The following is a 9,412-nucleotide window of genomic DNA, read 5'->3' as shown; positions in this document are numbered from 1 at the left end:
GCACCACAGACAGGTGTCTCTGCACCACAGACAGGTGTCTCTGCACCACAGACAGGTGTCTCTGCACCACAGACAGGTGTCTCTGCACCWCAGACAGGTGTCTCTGCACCACAGACAGGTGTCTCTGCACCACAGACAGGTGTCTCATGAAGCCAGAATGAAAGTCATCACTGAAGCGACACATTTAACATGCTCTCTCAACTGCAGCCACAACTGTGGCGTACGTTAACAGCAGCATCAATACAGACATTACTGATAACTAAATAAAAAATTTAAATAAAATATATTTTACTCACCAAAACTTTTTAATATCCATTTAAAAACTCCATCCTCCCTTTTTCCTTCAAGAAAAATCCAGCTCCTCTGTCATGCAGGTCCTCACGGCATTTTGTTTTAACAATAAGTCCTTTTCTATCACCACTATGAAGCTAACACTGAAAGTCCAGTCTGTTCTGTATTTTTTAGGGTTGGGCAATATTGGCAAAAAAAAATCAAGATTAACTGTGGTATTTAGCTAATAACAATTAATTTGATGATTAATCCCCTGCATCCCCGGACACCCTTATGTCCTGGTCACATGACCAAGTTAGTGGGAAAGATTTGCTCTTGAAAAATCTGTTCCAAATTGTGTCAAAATTACAGACTTACATCAAATTTGAAATTGTGTTGTTAGATAAATAAATTACAGAACTATTTTTTTAATGTTCGTCATATTTGAAGCAGAGAGGAGCACCGAGCGGGCTCTGCCTGGTGGCATCAATCGTATTAATCGTCAAGTGCCAAAAAATAATCAATTTAAGTTTTCCTGACGATTAATTGCAAAATATGATTATGCCCAACCCTAGTATTTTTGTTATAAGTTTTAATTTTCTATAATGCTGTGAATGTTTGCTCAGCATTTAGTTTATAAGACGCTACAGAAATCTAGTTTCACGGTTCTGACTCCTGCTCTCTGATCAGCCAATCAAATGAAATGTTGATGCAGTCCGAGGCCAGCTAGCAGACTCTGGTGTCTTCACCTCAGCCCCTGATTGGTCAAAGCAACAGTATTGCTGCCATGTGTTTCGCCCTCCAGGTGCCTTCGCTGCTCGCTCTGAAGGCCTGAGAAAGATTTGTGGACCCTAGCAACAGATGATGATCGAAACATGATTGGATAAAAACTCTAAAATAAATAAAAGAAGCTGGATCTGCGCAGCCAGGAGAAAAACTATGAAATGAAGAGAACAGATGTTTCAAAAATAATAATAACAAAACAATTATAATATCAATAAATATTATAATAAATGTAAAATATTTTAAAATATAAACTTGTGATTCTGATTGTGTTTAGGCCAGCAGAGAAGGCTTTGCTGGCCCTGATGGCACACCACTGGTAGAGAGGTATTTAATGTTTTGTTAGATAATTTTGAGTCACTATCAGAGAGAGATGAAGATGAGTCTGGGTTAATTAGACTTCAAATATTATTGTTTTAATAAACAAAGACCAGATAGTTTTCTTTCTTAAAGAGTTCCCCTTTGATGTCACTTCCTGTTTCACTTTGGCTGAGCCAAGTTAAAAAGAAAATATGCCAGTTATGTGACAAAATGGGTAATATTGCATGTATTATGCAAGGTGTTTTCTTTGACGTTTTGTATCAAATGCATGTCACAGGCACTTTAAGACTTTACAGATGCAGGAAGTAACTTAAAATACATGATAAATGATTTCTTCCGTATTTTCAAATGTCTCTAATTAGCAACCATACCACCTGCACTTTGTCAGTGGGAAATTCCCACTTACCCGTACAACTGGACATCAACTAATATGGCTGGAGAAAATGCAGCTTTTAGAATTTTGCTGCCTGCCAGCTACTTTTGAACCCTGAGCTCCTCCACTTAATGCTGGGATGCCGTTATTTTGCGAGTAAAATAATTGACATGCATTTTGGGAGATGTAGTTTATGGTCAATGCTGGCTTTATTTTGAGACTTTATTACAGGGCTATTCAACTAAATAAGTCAGGGGGGCACCCTGTGTAGAAGGACAGTAGAGTGCTGTGTGAATGGGCAAATGAGGACACAGATTAGCGTAATTTTCTTTGAGTATCCTGGTTGGATGGAAAGGCACTATAAAAGTACAGTCCATTTACCAATTGAACTTGCTTATTTTGTTGCATTGAAACCTAAATGGAAAGTTCAAATTTATTTAAAATCTATTTAATTAATTTATTTATTTTGGTGGGGAAGGGCGGTGCAGGGCCTCATTGGTGACCAGACAGGCCTTGAGCTTCACATGTGGTCTTAACATTATTAAAGTACTTCATTGTCCAAGTTCTTTCCACGTGTGTTGTTTTGTTCAGTGCACAAACTGAAACACCAAAATGTTCATTTCAACATTATTTGTTAAAAGGACTGGAAGAATTTTTACACACTTAGCCTAATAACTAATGGACTGTCACTAAATATAATTTCTCTATTTCACTGACACTTTTTTTATTTTTAAATGTAAAACAAATATCTGTGTCCTTACTGAAACAGGTACATTTAGTATAGCTGAAACAATCCTTCACCCCACTGTACGCCGTCAGCCCAGTCACATTTCTATTATTGATTCTCCAGCAGTTATGAGGTCTGCTGGGCTGCAGAGCTATTTCTAAAGCAGCAGGGGTTAAACAGAGCATGGAGCGGGGAAAAAAACTAGGCCACTTTTGGTTGCTTATTTCTCTGTTGATTTCTCTCTTTCTGGCTCTTGTTTTCTTTCTGACAGAACGTATCCACATTCACATGGCACATCTAAGAGGTAGTAAAAAATTAAAAGCGTCTCAGATGGGTTTTTTTTTTGACTGTTTAAAACCATTCAGCATGCACCAAATGCCTTATCTGTTATTTTACAGTAGACTTGTATTAAGGAGAGACAGAATATGATAAATATTTGGATTATGTTAAAGATTATCAGATGATAATTAATGTTGATTAAAAAAAGACTTGTCTTGTAATAAGCCTTCGTCATGTGGCCTTTTTAAGCTGGATGCTTTGATTTTTATTACTGCAACCAGAAATACTTGCCACCAAAATTCATTATGATTAAGATTTCTTTGAAGGAAATCATTATGCCTTCATGTTAGAGTTTTTAATTAAAATCATTTGATTTTGAAAAATGCCCTTTTAGTCAGATCTTGAAATTTCTGCACAGTCGCATGCAAAATTGTTAGATCTTGTGTAATCTGTTAGCACTTCTGAATCAGTCTCAGCTATGACCACAGCAGTTTTTGGCTCATGTGTAAAATTGTTGGCAAGTCATTTATTTATTTTGAAAATTGATTGGCAGTGTGGCGGCCTCTATCAATTAGGTTGACTCCTGAAATGAATTAGTTGTAGATGCACATCCAGTGAGAACTTTGAGGGATTCTTTGAAATCTTGTCCAGCGGTTCATGAGATATTTTGCTGACAGACTTACAGGCAATTACATTTTTCACTTGCCTTCATGGCAGTTGTTGAAAATTACTTTTAAAGATGCAATAATTACAAGCCCTAAGGTTGTCTCAGGTGTCATTGCCTTTTATAACATACTTCATGAAAAAGGTAAAAAAAAAAGCATTTATGGTTCAGCCTTTGTTTTTCTGTTTAAAATAAAACTGCACATTTGCAAAAATTACAAAGAAACATTTTATTTAATAACTAATTACCAATTAATTAAAACCTACAGTGTTTGGGTTTTTACTTCAGCTCTCTATCCAAAATRAAATATGCAGTTGTTTTAATAATATGTAATGATACCGGAAATGATGATAAGTCTGAAGTATCTCGTAGACTGCTTAAAACCAGAAATCATTCCTTAACATATTGGAAACCCTATTTTGCATAGCTTGGAATATTAAAGCAATTTTGCTCATGGTAAGAGCTCTCAGTGAGACACGTCGACTCCCTCTAAATTAGAAAAACCATGGTAAGAAGTGAAAACACAATGCTCCAGGAGTTCAGGACATGATTTCCAGTTCTGCAAGAAGGTCCTATAGTGCACCAACAACATCTAAAGCTTGTCTTTGCTTTAGCCATTAAAATAAAAAGTAACCTTTTATGGTTTTGCAAATATTTTTTWAATTTAATTGTACACAAAAATAAACAAAGAGAATACCCAAGTTTTCCTTTTTTGTCATTTTATTATGAACAARAAAAACCAAAGAACAACCCACACACAGATTTGAAGACTGGTTACACTTTGATTTTTGCTTAAGAACAATATTGCATCACCAGATGTCAGTACTAAATAATAAAGCAATGAAGCTGTAAGATATTTGATATGAATGTGCAGCTTGATCTGGTTTAGTGGATGTACTGGACTGCACTAAAAGGTTTTTATGAGATGCAATTGATGAAGTTGTAGTTGCATTTCCAAATAAACAATAAATCTCTGAGCCTGACTACCTGCTTACATGAGCCAAACGAGCAGACAGCTGTATTATGACATCAGGTTTCTTATTATCAGGTGTTTGGAAAGCTGCAGTGTTGGGACTGCTAAAAATATTATCTCTTGGTTTTTCAAGACTGGATGTCAATACGAATGAGGGAGAGAGAAGAAAACTCAAGAGAGTTCCAGTTTTATACATCCTTAATTGTTTTTCTCTTCCAACATCAAACAGAACAGTATGACAGACTCTTGAAAGAGAATATATGGCTTTTCTAAACTCAAGGAAAGCAGAGGCGGCACACACTAGAGTTGAAAGTAAACTGCCACTATAAGGGAGATTGATGTGGGGATGGTGGCAAGTGTCCAAGAAATACCAAGAATAGAATGTGAACAGAACATGGTTTTGAATCAAGATGAGCAGAGTTACTGCACTTTGTTAATCCACCGTTAAAACATTGGGGTTTCATGGACACAGAGAGACCTCAGACAGAAAAGAGCTAAAGTCTATCAGCTGAGAGTGGTGTCACTGGTCAAAGTTCAGGGAGCTAAACAGACAATTAAGACTGATTTATACTTCAAGTCTCACTGATGCTGCTGATTGTCAAAATTTGTGTAGCTTCYAGAGATGTGACATTCAGGAATGATCCAAATCTTTTAAACAGTTCCGTAGAATGAACCATAAGAACCAAGAGCTGTTTGTAGTATTTTTTTATTCCTCATAATATCTTTATTTTTTCCAACCTTAAGCATAGAGACAATCTCTCCTGCTTTGCTTTTTCACAGAAAGCAGGCGGAGTACAGCAACTCAGGGGGAAATAGGGAGAGGAGCTCCCCTTGACAAAACACATGGTTCTGCCTATGTGACGTGATGATGTAACTCATTTGAACGGCTCTATGAAACAAACGGCTCCTCAAGATCCAGATCTTTTCAAAGAGCCATCTCTAGTAGCTTCTATCTGTTGTCTCTCGCTGACACTGTCYTGTACATTGCCCCCAGTCAGAACTCTGTCTTGCAGACTCATGCAGTTTGCAGTGGCTGTGTCTCAATTCAGGGGCTTCAGCCCACACAGGGTGGATTTGTCGTCCACTTGTGTCACTGCACCATGCCATAGGCTGTCCCAATTTGTAGGCGCCCACTCATGTGGCCAAGAAAACCTAGAAAATGTACACTGCATCTGAATATCCTGTGTGGTCGACAATATTCCAGGATTCATAGCATCGCCAGCAAACCAAACAGAAACCAAAGATGGGTGAGGGTTTCTTTGTACAGAGTTTGGAAATTCATCACGGACCATAAGATGTGGCCCATGTCCTGAACTGAGACACAGCCTGAGTGTGATTAATCAGAACTTTGTAGGCATAGGCTTCTACTACATGTAACTTACCTTAATTTCCAGAAGCCTCATTTTATATTAGCAAGATGGACAGGCTGTTGAGACAACCATCAGCACAATCAAGTTCCCACCTTTATGGTTGTAAATATGACTGCCGGAACATGGTGGAGCTTTGATCTCCAAATGTTTTCCATTTATAGCTCAAATACTATTTATAAGTTCCACAGCTGCCAAAAAATTATACACTATGCCCTCTGGCTGTGTTGGAGACGGAAAAGACAAAAAAATCATCTTTCAACACCAGTCAGCTTGCCTTGGTCACCTCAAACTTCACTAATAGATTTTTAAGGCCGATGCCCAAAGGCGTAMCTTTAGGTCTACCATTTTGGGGGTGGGGGTGGTTATGCTCAAAAACCCAGCATGTCATTTTCAGAAATTAAGCTTAAACATACACATATGACATTGTAAATTTTTTGATCAAGTCAAAGTTACCTAAAGACAGCAAGAGAGTTACATTTGTCTACTAAACCAGTTCATTTCTATTGCGTTTGTGCAAATTATGTCATTTWATTGGATCAAACTACTGTGGGGGTCATAACCCCCCTAACCCCCCCTGCAAATTATGCCTATGCCGATACCAGTTAATTTGAAATCAGTCTAAACCAGTGGTTCCCAACCATTTTAGACCTGGTACCACCTGGTCATTCCACTAGTACCCTCTCTGTCAAACGTAATAATGATTCTCCAAAACTATAATGTACAACAACTGATTAATAAATGAAAATGATTTATTTAACCCCCTAGAACATTTAATTCTCAGGCATTTTATTCTTTTGAACTCAAATTAAACATAAAGATAAATACGTTGCCTTGAAAGTGAATAAGKACTTAAACCAGGTAATGGCAGGTGCAGGAAGCAGYGGTGTCCAAAATGCAGCAAGTACCCCAAATGAGCAAATTCCATGAGATTACGTGTTTTATACAGGATTCCATTCTGTGTCAATTTCGTAATTCYGTTTGCATTTTCTGCATTGCGGAAAATCATAGGGCCCTACATATCTCAGTCCTATTTTTATWAATTTTTTTACACACCTGGGAWATTTTTCCACGTACCCACTATAATATACAGGCACCCCTGGTTGGGAAWCACTGGTGTAAACGAACCCCGATACATGCTGCCGAATTTCTTTTGAGACAGATTCTTGAAGCTGATATTGCTTTTCTTTCCTCTGTTTACTCACAGTGAGACAGAGACAGATCAAGGGGAAGATGCAGTTAAATTAGACAGTTAGGTTGAAAACTTACCCTTGTTATTGGCAACATAACCAGCAGCTGGAGCARCAATGCATGCAATCACATRATCTCAAGGCATGGCTGCTGAATGCCCTAATGGATAGGCAAACATATGCACATATTGGCCAATGCCAATCCAAGAAAAAAACACAAATATCAGTYGGCCTCTACCTCAGACACAGTCAAGCACACAAAAGCAGTTCCCATTTTATAGTTAGCTGCGATGACAGCATGTGAGCTCTTGTCTCTCCGGGACTGAAATGCTGTGCTTCAGTGCATGCTGAATGTAACCAGCAATCTGGTGGACAAGTTCATCAAAATGAGCACCGGACATATAGAGAGGGATTATAATGATTTTTTTCCCAAGTCTTCTACCTTTCTGTAAACACTTCATGGGACAAAGATGTCTGAAATGACATAATCACTGATCTGTTGTCTTCTCTACTCTACAACTCTGTCTTCTGATTAAATTTTCCCTAGCTTCTCCCAGCTGTGAAAACAATTAAAGACACACAACGCTCAATTAAGATGAAGAATGAATTTGCATTCCTTCTTTTTGCATCAACTTCTTGTTGAATAATAATGTAGCCCAGAAAGGAGCCACGATTAATCCCATGAATGTGGCATTTCCTAGTGTTAAATTACTTGCTGAGATATTTTTCTCCATTGCAATTAAAATCAAGTTAAATGAATCCCTTCAAATCATTTTACACACTGTTTTTTAGAACCCATGGCACAACAAAGAGAAGCCCTTCTTGTCACTTCTGAACCTAACGTCCTTTTTTTGTCTAAACCCTCTGCTACAAACTTTGTCAGCCCTTCTGGAGTTTTATAGGGGTTAAAATGAGCCATTTACCTATCTATAGAGAATGGGAATGGAATTGGAACGGACAGGGATYGCGTAATGCATTCTGGGARTTTAGGAAACAGAAGTTAGAGCCGGTTTAGCAGTACAATYTGTTTGATCATTATTTTGCTTTTGTGATTCATTGTAAAATACACACAAAAGGTGATTGCAAACTGCATTATCAACAGCCACAGTCATTCTCACGATCGGAGGAGGAATACGGATTGCGTTTTTACAGGTTTTCAGCATGAAAACAGACGTCGTACGGTGGGTGGCAGCTGCGACGAACCATCGCCTCCTTCAGGTCAGGAGTATTTCCAGAAACATGTTTGTGTGATCATGRCATTTCCACACAAGGTTTAATGAAATATTAAACTTATTAACTGYCTGGCTTAGGATTGTTCACATGTAACATATAACTAGTTAACGAGCTAACTAGGTAGCTTTCTAATCCGATGAGAACCCTAAAAGCCATGTATGCACAATTAGCTTTATACCTTTGCACAAGCTGCACCACAAGCTACATAAAGTTATTTTATCCTTTACAGGCAAGCCAATCTACGAGTTCTTGGGTTGTCATCCTGACTGGGTACCTGACTGTGAGTGTTCCTTACATCCTGCGCACACAGAAGTTCAAGCTGGAGGAAAATGTCATCCTGAAGAAAGAGTTGTTCTGAAAAATAAAATGAACGAGCAATTCTTACAAGATGCTGTAATGGTCAAATGTTTCACTGGGCTTCCATGTTTGGCTGTTTTGATGACTCAGCTACTTCTCTGTCTTGCACAGACTTGAAACTGAACTTAACATTAAAATTGTTCCACACAGAAGTGTTGTATAAATGACTGWAGAATATTTCAGTTTTGAGTCTCTATTTGTGGGAAAAATGTTGAACATTGCTATAACATAYAAAACATGTCAAGGCTACAGTAAATGAACTGTGAATAAAGCAGGTTAAACATGTCAAATGCCACTGTGAGCAAATAAAATGCTATTTAAATACAAACTTATTACAATTTAAACTGAAAATGTAATGCAGATATTACACAGAATAATGCCCTAATAAAATCGATAGAGTGGCAGTTTAATCTGAAATATGCATAATTTCTGTAAACAAGTAAGTAAACACAAGTATTGTAAAAAATTTATGTGCTGCTAATGAGGAAAAATAAAACTTAAAGGAAATGGAAAAATGGAAAAAGCTAAAGTCAGCATCAGCCAGTATGCTGGAGCATCACTGACTGTTTTGGTCCCCCTGTATCTGGACAACTTTAATTTTAAACATTAGAGCACAAATGTGTGCAAGACTCTGCAATGCCTCCATGCACATGCAGTGTGCACAGTCCACTTGGCCTCTGGAACAGAATCACCCATGTTTGGAGCGGTGCTTCATTCAGACACTGAGAGTATAGAATCTAGAAAACGAAAATGTGTAAAATTAATGCTACAACATGAATATAAAATTGCTGTAAAACAAATTATTTTCGCATTACTACTTTTCAGTTGTAAATATAGAACTGCACAATCAGTTCTAGTTTTTCAAGGTTTTAATG

This window comes from Austrofundulus limnaeus, unplaced genomic scaffold (genome assembly GCF_001266775.1).
Source record: "Austrofundulus limnaeus strain Quisiro unplaced genomic scaffold, Austrofundulus_limnaeus-1.0 Scaffold153, whole genome shotgun sequence".
NCBI classification, from domain to species: Eukaryota; Metazoa; Chordata; class Actinopteri; order Cyprinodontiformes; family Rivulidae; genus Austrofundulus; species Austrofundulus limnaeus.
The sequence above is the reverse complement of the archived record's forward strand: the minus strand, read 5'-3'. Positions refer to the sequence as shown.